General features: G+C 37.8%; 1 protein-coding gene across 48 annotated transcripts in view; it reads left to right on the top strand.

The window, feature by feature from the left end:
• Positions 1 to 1,110: 1,110 nt before the first annotated feature.
• The window catches only part of nrxn2a (neurexin 2a), a 708,141-nt gene continuing 685,164 nt past the window's right edge, over positions 1,111 to 24,087 (top strand). For 47 of the 48 annotated variants that reach the window (XM_073934759.1, XM_073934753.1, XM_073934748.1 and 44 more), the window contains exon 1: positions 1,111 to 1,288. The gene's annotated coding sequence lies outside the window, so the exon portion shown is untranslated. 48 annotated transcript variants of the gene reach the window in all.

Here is a 24,087-nt window from a genome sequence, read left to right as displayed (position 1 = left end):
CAAATTATTGCAAACTATTTAAGTTGAACATAAAAACTGTTTGCAACCAATTAAATCAAATAAAACATTTTGTTCAGTGTATATACTTGTTTATTTACATGCTATCGTATACAATTCAGAAAGGATAAAAAATTAAATAATGTAAGAAAAACTTTTTTTTTTTACTAACCTACACTGCTGCATAACAGTTTAAGTTGCAACCAAGTTATGCCAGTGTATGTAAAACAACAAAATCAACAATCAATAATTATAACAAAGTAAAAGAAAACTGTAATGTTTGATGCTGCCTGCTCGAAAAATATGTGATGGATGCAAATCTGAAATCAACCCTAACAATTCACCATCTTTTAATGTTAATAATGACACATCAAGTGTTAAATATCATGTCAGGAAGAAGCTTTAACATCCACAGAACATTTTCATTGCACAAAGTGTTCTTTATTGTGTAAAATGTTGTTTACATGATTAAAATCTTCTTTAATCATGTAACATTAAAACACAAAAAAATAGTTTTAAAGAACCTCTGAAGGGAACCCAAAATAGGTCTTTATGGCATCACTGCGAAAACTCAATTATGGAACCTTTTTTAAGTGTGAAAAGGGAAACACGAGCTTGTTTTCCCGATCAGTGTTGCCGTGGACAACAAATATTATTTTATGAAATATTTGTCTTGAAACGTTCAACTGACCAATCAGAATTGAGCAATCCTTACAGCAGTGTTTTCATATGTATTATTAAACTAATTATTTAAAAAAGCAAACACATTCAAAATTCATAAATGTAGTTAACTTTAATATTCATAATATTTATCACGAGATTAAAAGGTTGTTTTAATAAATTCTAGATTGTGTTTGGTGTAAATATTGTAGATTCTGAAAGCCCGCTTTAAACGGATTAAGGGACAGTAGAGGGATGGATGAGCCGCAGCTCCTGGTCATAGTCGGTGGTCCAGATTTTGATAAAGTAAGTCACATTGAGGCAGCGGTGCCGCAGTCATCGTGTCGTCGGTGCTCCGGCAAGGCGAAGTGCTCACGCGGGATGATTGGTGAGGTGTTCCACTGACCGCGCCCTCATTTCGCGCCCGTAACCGCTACCGGGAGACGCGCATTGAGCGGCAGATCTGCGGTGTCGTTTCATGCAGGTGGAGCGGCTTGACGCGCTCACACAGCCGTCGTCTGTACGCCAGTGAAAGGGGAGGGCAAACGCCGCATTTCGCCTCTCTGGACTATACAAAAGGCGACCGAACAGTTCCCAGTCAGAAGTGGGGGAAACGCGCGCGCACTTTCAGGTAAGAGCACTTCTGCGTGTCCCTGCAGATGCTTTTGTCATCGGAATATGTGTTTTCAAAGATGCAGGTGATGAACGGGGCTGGAGAAGAGAAGTGAGCGGACGGTGTTGACTCATAAGCGCAGATGTTATTGTCTGCTCTGTGTTATTGTTCAAACCCTCGGAAGTCTGGCTTTTTTTTTATATGTTCCTCGTTGGTGATGGTTTTGAACACCTGCGTGCCAGCGTAGCGTTACTAACGGGCGCTGTGTGTATTGATTTGCCCCCATTCTAGTCATGCCATGTGCGGCTTTCGGATGCACGAGAAAGAGAGAGGAAGAGAAAGAGAGAGTGAAATGGAAAAGCCGTGGGAATAAAACAGCCTTTTGTTTGGATAAAGGGCTATTTTTTCTCTAAATGGGTTGTTGGTGAAATATTTATTTTTGTGGAATGAATTTACAAGGGAGATCTGACCCTTTTAACAAGTTCACAAAGGACAGGCTAAATGTGGTCCCAATAAATTGTTTGAAAGACTTATCAAGGCCTTTTTTGCATATTTTTTTAAAAAGATTTTGTCTTTTTATGTATTGGCATTTACATTCAGAAAGTCCTGTTCATCCAATATAACACTGATGATTTTATGATGTAGCCTAAGTCACATTATTGTTCCCAGGCAACTCAAATATATGATGTCATTATTTACTCTCATTTTATTCTGTACACATGCATGTCTGTTTTCCTTCTTTCCTGGAAAACATATTTAAGTCTGCCATCTTATCAAATGATGATCAATCATGACTGAAATGACCAAAAAGTGTCATATAATCAATACTTATGTTAGTTTGAAGAGATTTACTGAAAGACCGGATTTTCTGCTGCTTTTCTTTGAAAATCCTTTCCAACAGTGAGCTGAACATGAGTACAGGATGTTTTGAGAACAAGTCATTCAGGTTAGATTGTGAATTACCGACAGTTTAATAAGATCAGACTCAAATAGTTGTTCACAAATCTAACATAATCAAATATGATATTCCAACACAATCTCAAGAGGAAACTTAACTATTTATATTATTGTCAGAAAAGTGGCTAATTTGTACAAATTAATTTGATTTAATTGACATAAAAATGTCAACTTTTTTTTAAAAGTACCGTGCCTGCAATCCTCACCCTCAACTCTATACCTTCCATTGGGGAATGAGTAAATCATACTAAAATGTATGAATGAGATTACAAATTAATACAAATGAGCCACTAAATCAAAACGTTAAACACACAGATGACAATAGCTATGTTTCCATTCATCTATTTTTATGCACATTTTGAAAATGCATATAAAAAATGCATGCGCATAACTTGGTAGGATAAACTTTTTATCCGATAAGAAAAGATGTGCATAAACTATGATGGAAACACTTTTGTCAGTTTGTTAATTAAAAAAGTCACGTGATTTTGTTATAAGAGATCATGTGATGATAAAAATGTTTGTGAAAGGACAAATCAGCAGGCTGACCACATTGTAAAACATCTGAGATGTTGGTTTAGTCATTCTAAAATGCCTTAACCATCTCAGTATTAATGTTATTGTATCATTAATTACCTGCAAAGTTGTCAAGAGCATCTGTGCTCCATGTCTCACGCCTTCAAATGCCACCATGTGTTCATTGCGTGTCGGCATTTGTCCTTGTCATTTATTAAATGAAGAAAAGATTCACTCAGCTTCTTCTATCGCAGCAAATTCCATTTTTGCTGTTGATTGTTTGGCGCCAGTTAATCTAGAAGTTACAATTTAGTTCTCTTTGACTCGTTGGATGGAAACGCGCATGTCTTTTATGTGATATTCCAGTTTTGCGCATACATTTAATTTGCATCTTTGAATAGAAACGTAGCTAGTGTTGTTATATTATACTTCAAACAGACCCACAAAACTAACAATTACTTATCATGCATGTCAAGCCAGTAGATGGCGATGTCACTTGTAAACAAACACTATGCTTGGACACATACTGTACAATCATGAATCCACCATTGTTGCGGTTGTCAAGCAGCCACTCATGCATGCTTATAGACTTAATATGTAATATGTTTAGGCAATATGTCACTGTTTTAACTAAATTGTGTTTTTGTAGTTACATGTAGACAAAGGTATCAATTTTAAAAAACATAGGAACTGCAAAAATCTGTAAAACGGTATGATAGGAGTTGGTCGAACTTTTGTCCACAGAGAGCTTAAAAAAACAGTCTTATTTTTTTTTTTTTAGCATACACAGTATATTATGATAGTTCTGTGATTGATTGATAGATTGATTGATTAATTGGTTGCATATTTTCTTGTGTAAGCATATAAGTTTACACAAACATCATACTTCACACCATACCTGCCAACACTGTTCTGTCTCCCGGAAAACTCCTGGAATTCCACCCCCTATCCCCCCTAAAACTGTTATATAGAAAGGAACTGGTCAAACTATTGTCCACAGAAAACTTTAAAAGGGTCTTTTTTAGGATATACAGTATTTTATAATAATCCTGTGATTGATTGATTAATTGATTGCATATTTTCTTGTTTCTAAGTTTACACAAGAAAAACAATACATGTTTTGATGATTAGGGTTGTATGATTCTTTTTCTTTAAATCAACATTTCTGCAGCTCTTTATATAGTGTACAGATATAATAAACACCAGCACATCTGAAGAATGTATCCTCCATAATGCTGTTTTAATCCTTTTTGTATCGCCCTCTTGAACATCTGCTGTCTTTTTTTCTGCCGTTGCCATGTTGCAACCCTCTATTAGCTCCATCACCAACTGTTCTCTGGCAGGGCAGCCAGGGCTGAAGAACTGAGGCTAACTCGATTGTGAGCTGATGTCAGATAAATCTTTGCGGGGTTGTGGTGTATGAAAATCCTCCAGCACTCTTCATGAACGACAATACATCACGGGCGTAATTAAATTCACTGTTTATTATTAGTATATGATTAACACCACTAATTGCGCACGAGTCCCTCGCGTGGTAACTGCTGAGGTGAATCAGTCAAATTGAGCTTTGATGAATGGTGGCTATATTCAGACTGATGTTCCTAAAGTTTACGACCAAGACACGCTCTAGATAAACTCTGCTTCTCCAGTTGATCAAATCAACAGGACTGCTATTATTGAAAGTCTTGCGCGATCAATATCACATAATAGTTGCTGTCTGTCAGCATAATAGGTTAGTTCGGCAGTTATATGCAACCATTTACTAGGCTATAAAAATGTGCACACACACACAGATGCAGATGGGCTCGCTCTGCACATGAAGACCATTAATGATTCCAAGCCATAGGGATACGGGTCAGTAATGGAAAACAGTGCTTTGAGCATGTTAGTCGTTTCCGGCTTTGTACCTATGAACCATGAAAGTTTCATGAGCGTTTTTAAAACGGCACTATAATAAGAAAAAAAACAAAAACAAATCAAATGCCTTCTGTTTTCAAGCACCATCGATTATTCATTCAGCTATGCAGCAGTGTGGATGTCAAAACAACATCACAGCCCATCTCTGGGAGCTTGACCTGGCTTCCCATCCAGGTAGCATTGGGAAAAAGAGGGGATTTTACTAAAGGGGTTGCCCACTGCCAGAGCTCACAGCTGGGTTTTGCATGGCTCATCGTATTCATCCGTAGCTGGAACACACTAGATGTCACCCCGTTACACCGATTCGAAATCAGTTTTGCAGTTGCTGTCATGGTTGCGGTTTGGATTTGGCCAGGCGAGGCAGGTCCCACTTCAGGAAAATGAGAGGAGAGCAGAAGGGGGAGACCGGCATTATCAATAGCCTCCCATGAGTGTTAGGCCTGGAACTAAATCTCATCTCACCAGCTGATAAGGAGTATCGCTGGCCGTCATTGGGCTCAGAGATATCGAAAAAAAAAGGGGGTGGAAGGAAAGCTGGTGGCCTTCCTGATGGACAGGTGGTCTTCCTTTTGTTTTTTCTCAAACGAATGTTGACTGGTTTGTGAGCACCCTTTTTTTTTTTTTCGTCCTTCTCTGCTGTCCTTTGGCGTCAATTTATGAACTGTTTGATTTTATTATTATTTATTTTTTTGCACAACGAGACTGAATTTTGCCCGGTGCAGCTTGCACAATGACCCAGTGCTGGGTAACTGACAAGTTGTCAGATTGTTTGTGCGCTGCTTAATTAATTACTTTTTAAAGCATTTCGCAATTAGCATGATGATGGTTCATCATAACATTGCCTCATGATGTCTGCCGTTGTTATGCTCACGCTGGGTGTGAATTAGGCTTACCAGCTTCATGATGATCTATAGTTTTATTAAATTATTAATGCAAGATGAGCACAAAACAAAAAGAAAACATGCAGTGTGATACATTAGTGTAGCGCAATCTGTAATTGAGATTACTATTATGGATGCTGCAGTTAAGTGTCACTTTTAAATTTAATTAGCTATTTTATGCGGTGTTTTACCAGTGTAATAAATCTCAAATCAAGCCTGTATTCTTATTAGTTCCATCTTTAGATTAAGTTTGGCATGAAATGTCTAAATTATCAATCATTATTATTATTATTATTGATCACAGTTTAAAATAAATGGTGAATAGGGATGCATTGTACTGTATCGGCTAGTAATGCTCCGATAAGGATTTTTGCAGTACTGAGTAACGATTTCTTGTCATGGTGATCGCCAGATACAGAGTACCAATTCTGATGCTTCAGCTTTATGATACATAAAGCACATTTCCCCTCTAAGTGTGATTATTTAAGTGGGGTTTTCTCCTTACCTAATAGAATAAATTAAGGATGCTGCATATAATCCCTTAAACATGTCTAGTACAACCATTCATTGTGGACAAACATGGTCAGAAGGAGCTTTACAGAAAATAATATAAGAAACCTATTAAAAAGAGTTGGTTATAGAAATGATTAACAATGCAATTTAGAAACATCGCAAATGATAGAAGAGGAATTCAGCATGCCTCAATGAAGAAAATTTTTTGCATATTTGATGCATAAGAAGTTAACCTAACCAGTGTAATGCTCAGAACATCACTGTGTGTCTCTCAGTCCGTTCTCTTGCTCACTCATTCTCGTCGCCATGTTTTGGGTTTGTATTTTATTTTATTCGCGGGTGTCATGGAGCCAATATGCGGGAGACTACCAGAGCTTTCAGGAGAGGTCATACGGTTGGACACTAGATTGGAGCGAACGCTCTATTCACGTCACAGCTGCTCAAAACACTGAATATAAAATGGCTGCAACAACGAGCCCATGGGCAGCACGGTGGTGCAGTGGGTAGCACAATCACCTCACAGCAAGAAGGGTGCTAGTTTGAGCCAAAACTGGGTTAGTTAGTATTTCAGTGAGGAGTTTGCATGTTCTCCCCATGTTCGTGTGCGGGCATCATCCTCTGTTTTAAAATCCTAAACAAACATTTGCGATAGGGTATATGCCGAAGCATGCTAATGGGATTTTTAATTTGCCAGTAACCTGGGTTAAGCGCTTCCGGCGAACTGTATGCAATGCAAAAACCGGCGCGTTTAAGGTCTGTTTTCTTTAAAAAATCAGCGATCTCCACTAGCTGAGTGATATCCGATATAAAGTGGGTCTCAGATTGTACAAGAAGCGCTGCATTAAATCACATTTCCCCCCGCCATGTCTTTATAATATAAGCATTTATTTTTCCCCAGTATTTTCAATGGAGCTTCTGCGCTAGCCTGCCGATTCTGACGGGCGCGTGCGAGTAAACGGCTTTTTGTCTCGTTTTACGCTTGAGCAACTAAATGAATGCCAAAGTTTATTTAACTGATTGTATTTTAATGACATTACAACATCGATGCTGTAAAAGGAACCATATAAAATGGAAAAAAAGTTCACAATAACAGGTCACCGGAAGTTCATCAGTATGGGAAAAACACTAGCCCGGCATATACCCTATTGGTTCATGAGATTGGCCAGATTGGCAAGTACCGATTGAGTCATGAAATGTGATTATGAGGCGATACCAATCTCCGGCCGATCAATCAGAGCATCCCTAGTATGGGCAGCATGTTGGTGCTAAAAACAGAGGAAATAAACAAAATGAATGTGTGTTTTTTACTTTATATAATGCTTAAATGTGCTGTTTTTGTATTTTAAATGACTGATTATTAGTATGTAACTGAACAACTGCTGAATCTATCAGAAATCTAGCAATTTTTATATCAACATATCAAAATTTTAATTTCTTTGCACCTATCTAACCATAGCTTTAACAGCTTTTATCATGCATCATTATGAATCCACATCATATCTTGGCATACTGTCTATATCAAAAGTATTCCTTTGATTGTTTCTTTAGGCTATCATTACTTCCTGACAACGTGACAACCATCCCACTGCAGTCACATGAACACATACTAAAAAGAGCTACAGAAAAAAATCATGCCTTGACTCTGTTTGCTTTCTGACTCACTCGCCAGACTCCTGCTATTTGGCTGTCTCGCTTTTCAGCACTTCTTGCATGGACAGATCCTTGATGTGCAATACATGTACAGTCTCCCTCTCAGTGCGGACAGCCGTCTATTGATGCTGCGGAGGGTGAAGGCGTGATCCACCCTGAGGGAGGCCCAGACATCCACAGCTTCAGAGCTCCTCACTGATGTCTGGGAAGACGGCTACATGCCTAATGCTCCAAAGGAGTTGCCCCTCTGTCTAGCTGAGCTCACATATTTGTCCTGTGTTCTGCAATATTCATGATGAAGGAATGGCATCAAGGAATAAAGCTTGTGTGGAGAGCTGAGTCACATGGCCGTGTCTGTATGAGCTCATAGCTAATTGGTTGTCTCTCAAGTCACCAGGGGGTCTCGAAATCAGCCCAGACTTTGTTCAGACGCTGTGTGTTTTTATAATTTTTTTTAAGCTGAAGCAAATCGGGATACCAAGGAGAATGTGAAGAATGGGTAAAAATACCGGAACAGCTTGAAAGCTGTTGGACTTGCACTCATACATACATGCAGACGACGACACAGTGTTCACACGTCATGCCTTCGCTATCAGGGTCCAAGGTCACGCATGCATAGTTTGTCCACACGCGTGGTCTCTCTTAAGGCAACACGAAGCCTGGAGTACTGGGCAGCTTTTAATTCAGGCTGACGTGTGACTCAGTCCCCATGCCAGCCAAAGCAAGAGGAAAAAAAACATTAGGGATCACTCCTCTGGATGATGATAAGTTGGGAAAAAGGTCAGCGCTGAGATCCCCGTGTCTGTTTCCACCTCTAGGAAAGTAATTTTTATTTCGTACCCTCCTTTCCATTTCGCTCATTGGCATCGGATGAACTTTACTTGCTAACCCAAATGAATTGTTAATGGACCTCAGGTCATTGCAAAGCATTCAAACACGGTGCACGTTCACAGTGGTGTGAAACCAGTGATTAAGGCCGCTTAGGCACTTATCATTAGAAAAGGTCCAGGTCGGACTTGCTAGTAGCCCAGGTAACATCGTTGCTTGAACCATAGTACTCAACATAAGCAGCACAGCCCACAACATGCACTGTTTTGCTGCGCTACGGACACAATCGTGGCTGGTTTTGGTATGAATCCCTGATTTATTTTGAGGCGGTCCGGTGGGATTGGCTTGGACGCGTTCCAGAGTGATGCAGAAAGCAGATAATTAAAGGAGCCCACTGCTTTTCCTGAATGTTTTGAGAGTAGGTAGAATGGGTAAGCAGCAACAGATAGGGTAGGTAATTACCTGGCATTACAGAGTGGGAGAAGGTGCCAGATGCCAGAGCGAGTAGGAGGAGGGGTGGGCAGATGCAAGCAGAGTAAATGCTTCGCTCTACGTGCGACCCAGCATTCCTGTTGTCTTCTAAACGGAGCACAAGGTCACATGACCTGCCCTGCAATTTATTTTCTCGCCCCGCCGTAGTCGCGCTCTGTTTACATTACATTTGCATAGTTGCATAGCAGATGGCTTTAACCGGGTCAGGTTTCCGTAGTTTTCCATACTTTTGCATATTCTCTGCATTCTTGATTTTAGGGCTTGGTTTGTGCCAGAGCATCCTTCTTATTTCAAAGTCATTGTGCACACAATCAAAAACGTCTGCTCTCTTTTTGGCATCACACCATGGTGGATATAGAAACATCTTGTTTTGAGAAATAAATCCAGACATCAGTGCTTTAAGACTAATCCTAAAAGCAGCATAACTCATTTTACATAGCTTTGAGGCATTTCTGGGCCATTGAAAAAATCTGTTTGGTGAAAAAACATTCCTTTTCGTTTTTGTTTACTGTCTGTTTTATAGGTAAGCAGAGATAGACAGGATGGTGGCAGTGATGGTGAAGGGGTATTGAAAATTCTTTGATTGTCTTTACATTTTTTAAATGCATGTCGCAACATCCAAAAGCATCTGTCTTTATGTGTAGTGAGTGCATTTATAGACCTTTCTGAATGGGGTCATACCACACATACTATATGTCAGCTAGAGTAAAGTGCAGCACACTAATTAAACCACTTCAAAAATCATTCAAGTAGGGTTAGAGGTTATAAAATATTAGCTTAATGTAGTAATAATAATAACAATAACAGAAAATATTTTCTGAGAGGGGGAGGAATAAACATTTGTGTCTGTTTGTTCGCAATTCCATCTGAGCGGAAGTATTATCCAGTGTGAGCCAGTGCAAGCCTCCGGAGCGTGTAACTTTACACTGCGGCATTCGCCGGCACTGCTGATCCACCTCCTCATGCCCGGTGACCTCCCAGCAGTGCGCAGGGGGCGAGGATCACAAAACAACAGTGTGATTGAGGGGAAAAAGAGTGAATGTAGAACGAAAAGGAAGCAGAAGTAGGAATGGGGTCAGTAGTGTACTTGGTTGACCAGTTAATTTAGATTTTAGATATTTGTAACAACAAAACTTTAAATCCACCTTGATGGTGACATGCAGGATATAGCTTAAATAATAACAGATCTTTCCTTTTTTTTTGGTGATGTATACCAGAGTAAACGTTGATTGGATGGAGGAAGCTCTGAATTTATGTTTTCTGTCAATTGTTTGAAAGTTGTGGGAATAAAGTGAATAAAATTGCTGGAGAAGACCAGAATATATCTCCTAAGAGAAGTCTGCTGTTTCTCCAGGAGGGCATTTCAAAAAAAATTATACGCTCTAACCTTACAAGCTCGTAAAAATTAAATTCATGCATAGATGAATCATTCACAATAAGATCAATAAAATCATTTAGAACATTGGTTTCCATTTCACGCCTACTTTAGGCATCCCACAAGCATTTTTTTTTTTCAGAATATGTCTGGTGATCCCAGCATGCTTAAACACAAGGATGCATGCATCTTATGTTAATGCCCCATAAGAAACGTTCAACTTGTGCCGGATGAATCCCAAAAAGCCTAATTATACAGGGCTTCCTTAACATCGATTAGTCAAGTAGTCATTCAGGCAGCTCTCCAAGCAGTCGAAAATATGTAGCTTTAAACATCCCTAGGCTGGAGAGGGTGGAGGAGGGAGGGAGGGAGGGTAGTGCAGTGAGCGAAAGTGAAAGAGGAGCAGGAGGAGAGCGATAGGGGTTGGCCTGGCCTCGGTTATGGCAGAACAATAGAGGTCAGGTGATTAACAGCCGATTGCTCGAGTGGCTCCTCGGTTCACACTCCTCTCTTAGAGGCAGGAGACAGGAGATTTACTTCAGGCTGATAGGTGTTGGACTGACGGCTGCTACGGGAGGGCTGTAAATCTTGTGATGTTAAACAGCTGTCTGCCCACCCATCCGTCATGGCGCAGAGGCGGAGAGGAGCAGAGGCCTGCCACTGTGCCAGCGATGACTGGCCTGTCTCCAGGCCACACTTCGGCACACCATCACATGGCTCCCCTTTCCCCATGCCAGTCTGATGTCAGCGCCGCAACACACTCATTTGTCCTCATTGCCGCTGCGCTAGCGTGGCCGAGTCCTGAGGGAAGAGTTCTGCAAAGATCCGGAGGTGTTTTCTGCTCGCCTTCTGCTTGGTGAGAGCCTCACCCGGTGGCCTAAGCACACAGCCATCACCTCCACACCTCCTACTCGCTTCTGATTATTTGCAGCCCAATCCAATCATGTAGCTGACTTCGTTGTGTGCCCTGCTCTTCGATAAATGCCACGCTGCCAGCGCCAGTCCTGCATCCATCTTCTTTGTTGTGTTAAATCTGATGATGATATATGCAAAATGGCCTCCCTTTGTTAACATGATTGCCAGTGATTTGTCTGCGTGCATGCTTGCAGTCTACAGCCATGTGACTTTCAGTGCTCCAATTAGCAAAAGCCCTGATCGTATTAGTTCTGTGTCCACTGCTGAAATGGCACGATTCATTGGGCCATATGACAAAAAGTGACCTAATTAAACTGAAGGGGACATGTTCTGTTTATTAGCAATGCGCCTGGATATTTTATCTTCCAGAGGAGGGAGTGTAAAAAAGAAAAAAAAAAAACATTCCCAATGCACCAGAAGTTGCCTATTATTAATTAGTAACCTAAAGCACGCAAGTTGTGATTTCGCATTTTAGCTAAACAAATTAAAATCTCAGCAGGAGAGCCCAAAACACATTGGGCCCCAGGCTTAACTGCGGTTCATGGTGACTCAAACAAGACAAAAAAAAGGATAAATTTGTCATTTCCCCTATAGTTCAGTTGCGCGTCTTGTGGAGGCATGCGTCGTGTGAACGCGTGACGTAGCAGCCCCTTGGTAATCAGTCACGGATGCATGGTAGAGCTCCTGCTTGACAGCTGCAGTGCTGCGCCGCAGGCTCGTTCTGCAATGTGCACAGCTCACCACACACTGTGTGCCACCTCGCTTCTTTGTCCCTCACTGCTGCATAGAGGCCACGGGTTTACATAACTAACTAATAGCATTAAGTACTGTCCACTCTGTCCACTCTGCAAACTTCCGAGTGACTTCGATAGTGATCATTGCTTGTTTTGATGTAAGTTATGGCTCAGTGTCCCCAGAGGCTACCAGCTGCTGGCAGGGCCCACTCATCTGAGTGATGACAATGTTCTCATAGATCCGATTAGCTTCACCTGAACGCGTCACAATCTCTACAAAATTCCCAGAGCTCAGAACAAAACTAAAGAGAAAGCCAGAGATTAAGAAGGGTCAAAGCTGTTTTGTGTTCTTGCGGCGCGGTTCAGAACAGCAGTGGGCTCAGTAGTGTGCCCTGTGGCACCTCGCTGTAATAGCTGCTCGCATACTGCCTTTTTCCCTGCAGTGGCTGTTGATTTTGAAGCCGATGGAGTATATGACGTTCTTCTGAAGCTCAGAGACAGTCAGTCAAAGCCTACAAGGCCATTTATGCCACGTTAGAAAAAAAAAATTTCCTCTGCAGAGTGAAGCTGTTTCTGCTGGGGTTGGGCTTTTTTTCCTGATGGTTTGATACACGTTGCAGGCAGACATGGAGTTTATATTTATCAGTCAGGGCAGATTGACATAAGGCATTTAACTTTTGCTAATAGAAAATAATGATTGAGCTATTTGTCTTTATTATCTTTGAAAAGCTATATTTTTGTTATAAATATATGTGAAAGTAGGGCCGGTAAACAATATTATATCAAATCGCGGTATTATTTGTCAATAACAATGATAAGCTGTGGAGTTTTTACTCTATATTGATCTAAAAGCCAATCACACAGCAGAAATGTCCAACAATGGGAATCTAAAAGTGTGTTGATATTAAAAATATTCCGAATTTTTGGCCACTGAAAATGTATCAGCTGAAAATATGATATTCCTTTTAATGGACCCTCTAATTTTTCTGGCTTTAGTTGTTGTTTTGGATACTCTTTTAAATCTGGAAGCATTACCGACTTATATTGAAATATATATTGTTATAGTTCAATATGGAAAATATTTATCGTGATTGTATTTTTTGCCATATCGCCCAGCCCTATGTGAAAGTATGCATGCTGTTGGGAAGAGAACAGATTCTGGGTCATCTTGGTCTATTCTTAATTTTTATCTTCTGAATCACCGCACTAATTCCATTTGTTTCACCATTTCTTCACTTAAACCTCTGCTCATCTCGCCACATATGAATACATTCAAGAATACTCCAGGAGAGTCACACTTGGTAACACACATGGTTTCACACATTCACGCATACAAAGTATTCTATGAAATACCCACATCTGTAACCTACACATACACTGCCGCTTGCTTTTTTTTCTGCCTTCCACACCTCTCTTGTTCTCTCTCTCTCTCACACACACACACACACACACACACACACACACACACACACACACACACACACACACACACACACACACACACACACACACACACACACACACACACACACACACACACACACACACACTTTTTTTCCCTTAATGCAGCTGAAATGCACAGTTGAACTTGCAGAGGTAAAGCTTTTTATTGCATACCTCCCAGATAAATTCAGTGTTAAAAGAAAATTCAAGTATATAATACATATATATATACATATATACATATATTATATATTTAATCATTGTAATCTCTATAAATGGTTAGATATTTATATATACATGAATGGCAAAGCTAATGGGTGGATTTCTCTGGGTATTTTGTAGACCTCTTTTGTGTAAAACCGAGGGGAACCAACTTTATGGACTGTAGCCATTTGAGCCTCTAGTAAATAGCAAAAATTATTTTAGTTTTAAAGAAATAATAATATTTTGAAAGTGATATATACTATTTTTTTTTTTTTTTTTTGCCGTCATAAGGCATTAAGGTCTGTTTTGACCTGCAAAACTACGCAAATGAAGTATTTGAACTAATGAGCATGTGATATGTGATCGCAGCTGGTCTCTCATCTGTAATCAGTAATAATCCAATCAAATTGGAACCAAGTCTACTATAAATAGACAGATTTCACCCTACTAGCTTATCTTCATTTAGGAAGAATCCCCTCTTCACCCCATTTCCTCCCTTTCCTTTTTAACTAGAGGGAGCTCTCGGACCCCCTTACATACTAAAAAACCTGGTGGGAGCCCTGGACTGAATTTTCTCAGAGCTCAGGGTTCTCTCCCGGGACAGACCCGGGCCAAACCTGTTAAGTGTGAATTCTTGAAACATTTTTAAGAATTATTTTTATTATCATAATTTAGTTTTTCTTAAAAAACATACAATATTTAAAAAATATATACATTTTAGTTTTTTTGGACCTGGTTATATATTGAGCACCTTTAGATGTGAGCACTTGTAAAAATTGTCAAATATATCTTGCTTTTTCACTATGTGGAGCTTTTGGAAATGTTGAAAATATATGTAGAAGTAGGCCACTAAAAATGAAACCCTGTCAAATGAAAAAAATAAAATGTATATTTAAAATGAATTAGTACAATAAATTAATTTAGTTTAAATATTTTCAGAGTAACATTTATTGTTGTTCTTTATGTAGGTTACAAATTAATATGGAGGTTTCATGTTTTAGCAGTCATTAATTAAACATTTGAAGGAATTCAACTGAATCTCATTCATTCCAGTAAGTTCAAAATTTTAATTCTCATTTTTTGTATTTTAAAATAATATACACTTTTATAATATTAAAATAAAATGTGTCATTATTATTGAAAAAAGTATACAAAAGCATCACCATTCATTTCACATAATATATATATATATATATATATATATATATATATATATATATATATATATATATATATATATATATATATATATATATATATATATATATATATTTTTTTTTTTTTCACATACACTTTAATGAAAACACATTAATTATTATAATCAAATATAATATTTATATATCATAATATAAGTTATTATTATGATTTTTTATTAAATAATGATTCTTCAGACCAAAATAGATCTTAATTGTGAAAACAGTATGCTTATTTTAAATGTTTGAATGTAAAGGTATGTTTTTTTTTTGTCTTTTTGTTTTTAGTAAAACATAGGACAGAAGGCAGTTTTAGCAAGTGATTGGAGATCAAGAAAGGATGTTGGGGCTGTTGAACTACTGTATAGCAGCCTGAGCTATTTTTACTTTATATTTATTTTTCTTTATTTCTCACAGATTCATTTTTAGATTAGTAATATTATGTGGAATTTGTTTTATCTTCTTCTTGTATTCATCTTATTAAATTATTATTTTTTTTGAAAGCATAAGAAAATAGAGAACATCTTTCCATTCCTCAGTTTAATCCTTTTAAGTGGCTCAATCACAAATTGCTGTGATTAGCAATGAGGGAGCCATTTACACTGCTAAAATGCGACTAAAATATAATTTTTTCCCCCACAGAAACCGATAATGCAGGCATTTAATTGTGCACCATGTACTTGAGGTCAGAATGTGAACACCCTTGTTGATAAACCTGATGGAATACAGTAAATAATAAGATGCGAATCCTATTTTAGTCCACTGAATGTCGGATGTGTTGCTGTAGGTGATAATATGTGAATATTTAAGGTGATACTTTTTTCTGCTGTTATTATTTTATATTACTTATACGCAGTAGTCTCAGGATATTAAGGAGGGATGAGTGTAAGTAGGCAATTCACTGCCTTTAGGTCTTTGACCTCTTGTTAAAGGGGAGTTTTCTGCAATTAAGAGCAAAAATGTGTACTCTGGTGTATCTTTATTGTAAGCCATTTTGTGCAAGCATGTGAACAAAATTTGCCATTCAGATTTTGTTCCTCTAGTGATGTATTATCAGGATCCTATTACCACCCTTAATCTGCATGTTTCCACCCACAGCACTACTGCAGCAGTCTCCATTTAATTTGTAATGGCTGATGCACTCATACAGCAAACAACTTCAGACATGTTCTGTGGACACTTTCCCCATTCTCATGTTTTTCAGTTGCTGAAGTTGTCATAGTTGAGTAAACGTGTTGTGGCAGAGTACAACTACGTATATCTTATATCTTATTTATATCTTATATCTTATTGCAGAAATAATAAAATAAAAGCTAAATGATCGTGTTATCAAGACTTTTAGAGAAAGGAAATAAAAATGTGTGAGACTGATAACGGCAGCCAGAAGAGAGAACAATTTCAAATTTACCTGCTCCATGGACGATGCATTACAAACACCTCGCATAATCGATATTAGTTTTTTTTTGTAATTTGAAGCAAAGATGACATAAGAAGACACAAATGCAATTAAATGTCTAAGACGTTTTTTTTTATTATTTTTTTATCCAAAACTTTAAAATTTCATCCCACTTTATATAAAGTGACATTAACTACTATGTATTTGCATTAAAAAAAAATAAATACAATGTACTTATTGTGTTTGTAATGTGTTGCAGAAGAATCTTGAGGTGGGGTATGTGTAGGTTTAGGGACAGGTTTTGTGGTTTGTGGTATGGGTGTTTTATGTTGTAAGAGATGGTCAACAGTTTAATTAAAGATTAATAATTACAGATGGAATTACATGCATTTAATCATGTAACATGCGTTTATAAAATATGTACATTGGAAGAAATTATTCATTTCAATGCAAGTACTGTACATATTAGTTTAGGCCACTTAATATAAAGTGGGACCAGAAACTTTTAAGAATTTAATACAATTCGAACCAGGCTATACAGTATCACAGTGTATTGTGGATAAGTAGGCATATATGCGGCTCTATGAAGAGAGAATTATAAGTAGGGCGGGAAGTCATTCCAACCGGTAAATGTGCATTTCAAGTCAAATACAAAAATAAAAGCATGCTGAACTATTAACAAGAGCTGTTTATTCATTAGGAAAATTGACTGAACAGCAGCCTTCGTTTATCTGTTATTTCTCTCTATAATGTAAATGTAAGCCTATAATGCATAATTCTAGCCCGAAATTTTAGCCATAATTCGATGAAAAAATCTTACTTCTGATTTATATTTGCGGACAATGTCTGTGGTTGTCAGCCTTCAAAATTAAAGAACAGCTTTTTGCTTATAATGTCTTAATGTCTTATAAGAACGCATGACAGCTGAGTGGGACTCTGCAAAATAAACCGTGGAACCCCGACCAATGTGAGGAGAGTTTACTCGCGTGTGACTTGTTTTATCTATTTTGGTCCGTTTAGAAACTTTGCCATGTAAAAGTGAACCGCACCAGGAACAAAAATAAACATTGTATCAATTTTAATCACTGTTTTGGAATAAAACAATCTATCCACCGGTGTGAAAGCACCCCAAGATGCTCATGATCGTTACATGCATCATAATTGTCTTGTGAAATGTTTCCATTGTAATAGGATTTCATTTGTGATATTTGTCAGGGAGAAGTTTATAAACCTGGCATGTACATGCTGATCTTATTTAAGTAAAAATAAGTAGCACAGTGGCTTTTCGAGTATGTTTAGTAAGGAATGTTTTAATTGATGGACTGCAAGCTCTTTGCGATTGGCAAAACCGAATACGCGCCGAAAAGGGAGGTCTGCAGGAAAAATAATGCTAGAAGCTAAAAATTCTGCACACAAATTCAAAGCACTCTATGCACTTGTCAAGATTTTCAAATGCAGATTCAATTCATAAATACATCCAACAACATTCATAAATGTGTGATGGAAATCGATTCAAGAACTTGACATATAGATATTTTAAAAGTACATTTGAAGAAATATTTATGTTTTTTTTATTTGTAAATTCATGAATTGTTTACAAATTGGATGTGTGTTTGAATAATGAATTAGATTTTGTTATTTTGAGACTGATCTGGCTGCACATATGTAAACATTAATATACTAATTATTTTGGCTGCATGAGGTTTCTGGAGTGTTAGAATAGGCTCTGCCCTCTTGTGGAAAGCAGCAGCTCATTTGCATTTAAAGAGACAAGCTCAAAAACAGCTCACACACCCAAATAGTCAAACAATTTTCAAGCTATACTGAATAATCATTGAGCTGTTTTGAGTTTTACAGACATACTCTGAGGACACAGAGATTTATTTTTCATCATACAAAAAGGGGCGCGACGTTCCCCTTTAAGAAACTGCAGTCAGAATAAACCTCATCATGATCCATTACACTTTTACAGTTCACAGATTTGTTGAGTTCACACCATCCGGCTGGCCATAAAATGATTCACTACAATAAAGCTAACAAACGATCGCCCCGTCCATACATTGCGCACCACCAAGCCTGCTCTGCCAGACATTGACGACGCCAATTGATTGTGTTCTCCCAGACATATTTACTAGTTAACCAGCCGGATATAATCGAACACGCTCAGCGCTGTTTTTCCCTCTACAATCCCCATTTGGCCCATGATGGAGCTATTGTGAGAGGAATGGAGAATGAAGAGGAATTCTGATTAGATTAGAGGAGGGAGGAGATGGAGAGGACGTCCCGGAGAGGGAGGAAAATTAGGGGATTGAAGGCGTGGAGTCTGCAGAGGGAAATACGTGCGCAGCCGAGCTGAAAAAAGGACAGCCAGGAGCACATACCTAATTAAACTAATTCAGCAGGCCTGGAGCTCCGCCGCTGGGCACCTGCACATACTTTTTCATCCCCTCTTTTCCCTATCACTCCATTTTCTTTCTTCCCCCCTTTTGTTCCACTGACTGACAGGCTGATTCATGATTCCTCCTCTCCCTTGCACTGAGCTCCAACAGACACTTCAGTTGAGTTTGAGAGTCTCTCCTTGGCTGCAATGTGGAGTGAAAGGGAAAAAAAAGAAGCAGCAGGAGAAACATTCAGCTCACTGGGGTCTTGTGACGAACTTAACTGCTTCTCATCTGCTCCTGCTTCCTTGTTTCTGTCTGGTTTTATCTCTTTTCTCAATTCTGTATCTCATTTCTTGTTTGTGTCTCATTTTGTGACATGCAAGATGACACCAGTTCTTTTGCGTTTAGGGCACGATAACTGAGATGTTGCAGCATGTTATTGACAAGCCAACTGTAGAGGAACGAAAGAAATTGCAGTGTTCACTTTTTTGATGCTATGCCTTTTTTGCCCTTCATCATTGTGCACTTAATGTCAAATCTCGGAAAATGCTAACGATCTTGGAAAATGCTAACATTAGCCTGATAGCATTGAAATACTACACTGCCTGACATAAGTTTTAGGAACAACAAAAAATAACTTGACTTGTAGTTGATCATTTGGCATCAAAAGTGGTGGCTTATATGAAAGGCCTATTAAATGCCGCTAGATTACGCTTGGTTTACCAAAATAAAATATGATCATGTCTTGATTTTTAATTATTTAATTAGTACCGTAAGGTCTGACTTTGCTTAGTCAAATGTCTGGTCACTGAATAAAATTTATGTCCCATATAGAATATAAAGTCATGGTGCAGTGGAGAAAGAATTAATATTGTGTATGACTCCCATGAGCTTGGACGACTGCATCCACACATCTCTGCAACGACTCAAGTAACTTATTAATATAGTCATCTGGAATGGCAAAGAAAGTGTTCTTGCCAGACTCCCAGATGTCATCAAGATTCTTTGGATTCATCTTCAATGCCTCCTTCATCTTACCCAAGACATGCTCAATTATGTTCATGTCTGGTGACTGGGCCGACCAATTCTGAGGCACCTTGACCTCCTTTGCTTTCAGGATGTTTGATGTGGATGCTGAAGTACGAGAACGAGCGCTATCCTGCTGAAGAATTTGCACTCTCCTGTGGTTTGTAATGTAATGGGCTGCACAAATTTCTTGATACCTCAGGCTGTTGATGTTTCCATGCACTCTATAGATCTCTGGGACTCCCCCATACTGAATGTAACCCCAAACCGTATTTTTTCTTTCACCAAAATTGCCTGATTTCTGTAAGAATCTTGAGTCCATGTGGGTTCCAATAGGCTGTGGCTGATTTCTACTTCTGCGGCCACTTTGCAGCCACATCGGATCTCTGGTCAAGTTGGACATTCTTGAGCTTTACTTTGCACTACATTGACTATGATTGGAAGCTGCGCAAGAGATGCCTTCAGACCACATGAGGGCAAAAATTTTAATAAATAAATAAAATAATCGTTCATTAATCGTTATCGAGTTAAAATGTTGAATTAATCGAGATTTTGATTTTAGGCCAAATCTCCTAGTCCTAAAGTCTGGTCTTAGCTTCTCCTCCAGAAAATTGTCAGTCTATAGAGATCCATGATTGGCTCCTGTAGTAGACGGGGCTTCATTCGCTATATTGACGTTACAATTTTCTACATTCCAAACTATAGAAGTGATACATCTTGTGCATTCTATAATCCTTGTTTTGATGCCTTTCTTTATTGTGCATATATTTTTTAGGATTTATTTGTTTCAATTATTTTAGTATTTTGTCAAACTAAATAAATAACCCTGCTATTATTTAAAACTTTATTTTCACATTTTTGGTCTTATCTGCCTAGATTTACAATTTTGTTGTGTGTGTGTGTGTGTGTGTGTTTTTTTTTAACTCGGTTGTTCTTTTTCTATCAGACTTTAATATCTCTAAGTAAGTATTTTCAGGCTTCGCCTTACATTTGCACATACATGCATTCAGTATTTCAGTTAATGTTTAATTTCAAATAACAAAAAAAGGTTTTAATTTTAGCTAAGAAATAAGCCTGCCCTCGTCTCATTGATATCTATTTGTTTTTGTCCCTTCTTTGTATAATTTTCATATTTCCTCTCTTTTTTTAATCTGCAGGAAGTCACAAATGAGCTTTTATTAATGTAACTCAGCTGTTTCCATACATAGCCTTGAATAAGAAGTGGAAAGTAAATGGAGACTTCCGAGTCTCATGCCTCTTGAAATTTTTCCTGATTAGTCAGAAGTCAGAGATTTTAATTGGAGCTCAAGCGTTCCTCATCAGATTCCTCCCAGACCCAATGATCTGAGATATGCTATCCACATTCATTTCATAGCTCTTTCCTGTATGTCAACAGTTGTCTCATTTGCTGATAGTTTAATTTCTCCCTAGGCGTTTTAGCAGAACATCTGCTTTAAAGCAAGACACTGCAGGTGAAGAGGGTAAAAAAGGAAGTAATTGTTATCACCACATTTCCCAGTGCATTGATTACATTAAGATTTGCTAATTTCTTATGTTTTAAAATATTTTATTTTATAATGCAAAAGAGACATCATTTTATTAAATATGAACTGATTTGCAGACATTTCTACCACAATAATCTGAACATTTGATGAAGTCTGGTTCAAAAATCTTGTTTTATTTTTTGACATATTGGAGTCAAAGGTTATTGCACATGGGATATTGCCAATCTCTTTATTATTACTCCTATAGGCTTGTTGCACAATGCCAGTTTTATTTTTTACCCAAGTAGTTTGTGTTTAGTTTGAGCAAACTTTTTTCGATTGTTGCCTGGGTTGTTTTTTTGTGTTTTGTTGCATGGCAACTTATGCATCGTGGCCAACCTGCGCCAAAGTATGTTTTATTCTGTGTTAGAGAACGCAAACCCAAACTAGACCAATTAGCTAAAGTGACATACTTGATGCAACAAAGCCACTCCCAGTCCCCAAATATATTTTTTGCTCCAAATTAAAGCCTTCAAAAAAGCATTTTTGAGTCAGAAATGTCGTTTTTGCCAATATTTTAATTATGAGCAAATTCAGGATGTGACATTTGCAGTAAAGTTTTAAAACATAAACTCGCAGAGAAAGTATATGGTAACATTATATTTAAGCATCTGTTTATATTTTCCAAAACAACTAACCATAGAGTCATGGGATCAGAAAAATTTCAAACTGTAAACATTTTTTATATTTTAAATGAGAAAAAATCAACATCTGTTATGGATGCGATCAAAAAAGGTCAGTGAGTTAACAGTGTACAACATACTTTTAAGAAATTCTCTGAATTAAACTGCGCAGCCCATAAGAAACAGTGCTAATCAAAAGGATAAGAGTTGGCACGCTCAAACGAAAACAATTAAATTTATTTTATTTTGCATTTGAGGAAAAAGCTTTGTTATGGATGTGACATCTCTTCTTTATGGATGTGACAGATATGAAATTGCCACTTGTGTCATTTTGTTAAATCAAATATAATTGTTTGAAAACATTGACAGAGATTGACAGAAAATTCAAGCCCACTCCAAAAAACATTGAAAGGGTTTAACTATTTTGGTGTAAACTTACTTTTCTTCATAGCAAGTTTAACATTTGCATGGAATTGCTCCTATATGAATTGTAAATATTTAGATTTGTGTTATATTTGAAAATTATAGAGCCTTTTCAAATAGTTTTGAATGATTAATTAATGGTTTAACTATTAACTATTAAAAATTAACTTTTAATTGTTTTTCATTTTAAAATTAGATTAAAATATTTAAATATAAAGATGGCGAGGCAGTGGCGCAGTAGGTAGTGCTGTCGCCTCACAGCAAGAAGGTCGCTGGTTTAAACCTCGGCTCAGTTGGCGTTTCTGTGTGGAGTTTGCATGTTCTCCCTGCATTCGCGTGGGTTTCCCCCACAGTCCAAAGACATGTGGTACAGGTGAATTGGGTAAGCTAAATTGTCTGTAGTGTATGAGTGTGTGTGTAAATGTGTGTGTGGATGTTTCCCAGAGATGGGTTGCGGCTGGAAGGGCATATGCTGCATAAAAACTTGCTGGATAAGTTGGCGGTTTATTCCGCTGTGGCAACCCCGGATAAATAAAGGGACTAAGCCGACAAGAAAATGAATGAATGAATGAATGAATGAAATATAAAGATTAAGGTTAACAATTTAAAAATGGCAGTCTGAGCTGTTGGTGAACCTACATTATTAAAATCAGTTGATTTGATTTGAATTTATATTATAAGTAATATTTGCTTTTAGTTGCCTTAAACTTAACTGTGTTTATTGTTGCCTTGTGAATGTGTTAAAAATCATTCTGGTTTTGATAATGATATTTCTTAGTCTTCAACAGAGAAGTGAATTATGCTGACTTTCTCGTGAGAAATCGTTAAAATTGACTCAGTCAATTGACTCGCTCAACAACGGTGTCGTGTGATTGGCTGATTGCTGCACGTGTCACACCTCCAGCTGCATAAGTTCAGAGTTAATCACAAACTCTTGGTTAAACTCTTAGAAAGTTTGCATCAAGCATTGTGAAACAACTTAACCTGATATTAGCCTGGTTGGGTTAGTTTGATTCGGTCAAGCCAAAACATATTATAATCTAATTCCATGCAACAGGCCTCATAATGTACTAAATGTATGCAAACAGCTAGAAAAAAACGATGTATAATGTATTTTACTGTCATTTAAGAGTCAAGGATTATTGCACAGGGGATTTTGTTGCACAATTGCAGTTTTGTTTTTACCCAAGTAGTTTATGTTTTGTTTGAGCAACACTTATTATCATCTAATTTTGTGCAGCAGGCCTCATAATTCACAAAATGCTGCAAACAAACAGAAAAAGCCTGAATAAAATGTATATAATCGTAGTTCAACTGATGTATGCATAAATATCTCAGAGTATAGGTATGAATTAAACTATTATAAAAGTTTGGTGCATGCAATTGCTGCAGAAGTGGATATTTTTGGCTTAGTGCAGGGGAAAAAACTAATTTTGACAGCATTACCTCATTTGTTACAAAAGTAACACTTAAAAGTGCATTTTCTTTACATTAAACTGAAAACACCAACAACTCAAAATCGACAAGTGCATAAAAAAAGTGTTTTTGCCTGCAGTGTCTCACACACAAACACACACACACACAAAATAGAACTCCATCCTCTCCTTTTTTGTGGTTTATTTGTAGTGCAGTTTCCTGTCAACTGATAAAACAGCAGTGGCTCAGTCCGAATCGCTGCTGTTCTATTAATTTATGACACTATCTAGTCATCAGGGAGCTTCTCTTCCCTACAGAAAATTTGCGAAAAGAGCCCCGAATTCCTCTTAGGGTACAAAATAGACGTGAGAGATGGAGCTTTTGGTCGGG

This window comes from Danio rerio, chromosome 21 (assembly GCF_049306965.1).
Source record: "Danio rerio strain Tuebingen ecotype United States chromosome 21, GRCz12tu, whole genome shotgun sequence".
In the NCBI taxonomy this organism is placed as follows: domain Eukaryota; kingdom Metazoa; phylum Chordata; class Actinopteri; order Cypriniformes; family Danionidae; genus Danio; species Danio rerio.
Note: the sequence above shows the minus strand (reverse complement) of the source record. Positions and strands in the feature narration are given on the sequence as shown.